Below are 1,369 nucleotides of genomic sequence, written 5' to 3'. Positions count from 1 at the left end.
TCTTCACAGGGCCATAGGGACACACAGAGACCAAGACGCGTATGCAGCGGCACACAGAGGAACCCACAAGCACGTCCGCATGCGCAGTCACAGTCACACACGCCCACACGCGTGAACACACACATACAGCCTCTCAGACACCGGCCAACATATGTGCGTAACTTCCTGCAGTCGTACTATCAGACATGCAGTCAATTCTCGGTAAGGGTTAGAGGTCCTTGGGAAGCAGTTTCAGAGCTCAAGGCCAGGTAAATGTTTTTATGGATCATGTCCTGTGAGGACACCGGTCCACTTATGAAGCCTCGGTGATTTCTGTCCACTTCTCAGGTGCAGTTGCTGGGAAAGGCTGGCCGTCGACACAAACAAGACCTTCATGTGCTCTGATGACTGGAGGTGCTAAGAAGAAGTGGAAAAAGTGAGGCGGGCCCATGTCCCTGAGTGTGTTCGTGGACAACTCAGGATGGTAGGTATTAAAGCACCCCAAGATGTGCCATTAGATATTAGGTTTTCCTCAGACAGGCCCAATGGTTGCAGGAGTGGATTGATTGTTCCCCTTGCTGAGTGGCCTGAGGGCTGTGGATTCTCCAGGCTTTTGGGGTAGCCCAGGCTCATGGCTCCTGTACAGAGTCCCGCGCAGACTCCGGTTGTGTTCTGCAGCGTCCCAGCATGTGCTTGGATTGATGATGACACCCTTGCATGCATTCCTTGGAAAATCTGGACCAAATGAGTGAGAACACTCTACCGTCTCGTCATCGAAACTGAGGTTCAGCACGTTTCCTCTCTCAGGGGGAGAGGACAGTTAGGAATGAGGGCCAGCGTCCCCCGCCGACATGCATGCAAACACCACCAAGGACTCCAGTATTGGAGGGGCTCCTTTCTGAGGGTTGACCGTGTCTGCACATAAGCTGTGTTATCTGTGAAACCCGGGTCCCTGCTGAATGGCTGTTGAGGGAATGCGAGGGGGCAGGTTCTCCTGCTGGTCTTAAGAGTCAGAGTGTGTGCTGGTCTAGGCCCAGTTAGCTTGCAGTTGGGAGGTGAGTTTTGGCCAGGATCACGCTTCGTGCATGCCATTTTGGGGGTTGATTCTGGAAGCCAAAATGAGCAAGCGTCCCTGGTTGGTGCCTGGAACCTCAGGCCAGGCCTGTGGCCCTCCCTGTTCTTGCGTTTTTCACGGTGAGCTTCTTGAGTGCCTAGTGAGGCTGGAGCAATGGGCGGGGGTGAGCTCGGTTGGGCATCGGCGGAAAGGGGCTGATGGATTAGGCCTCGCTACTGCCCTTGTTTGCTTCTCTACTTTAACTCCCGGCACAGTGTTGATGCCAAGTGGGTCATCGTGGAGTGGGGAGAGGAATGAGTGCTGAATTTAAACCTG

General features: G+C 54.1%; 1 non-coding gene across 1 annotated transcript; it reads left to right on the top strand.

Annotated features, from left to right (window-relative positions):
• Positions 1–674: 674 nt before the first annotated feature.
• On the top strand, positions 675–767 carry LOC132361049 (small nucleolar RNA SNORD116). The gene has a single exon (XR_009501364.1). It is a non-coding gene; the product is annotated as a small nucleolar RNA SNORD116 (small nucleolar RNA).
• The last annotated feature ends 602 nt before the right edge of the window (positions 768–1,369 follow it).

The sequence above is a fragment of the Balaenoptera ricei genome, chromosome 2 (assembly GCF_028023285.1).
Source record: "Balaenoptera ricei isolate mBalRic1 chromosome 2, mBalRic1.hap2, whole genome shotgun sequence".
Classification (NCBI taxonomy): domain Eukaryota; kingdom Metazoa; phylum Chordata; class Mammalia; order Artiodactyla; family Balaenopteridae; genus Balaenoptera; species Balaenoptera ricei.
Note: the sequence above shows the minus strand (reverse complement) of the source record. Positions and strands in the feature narration are given on the sequence as shown.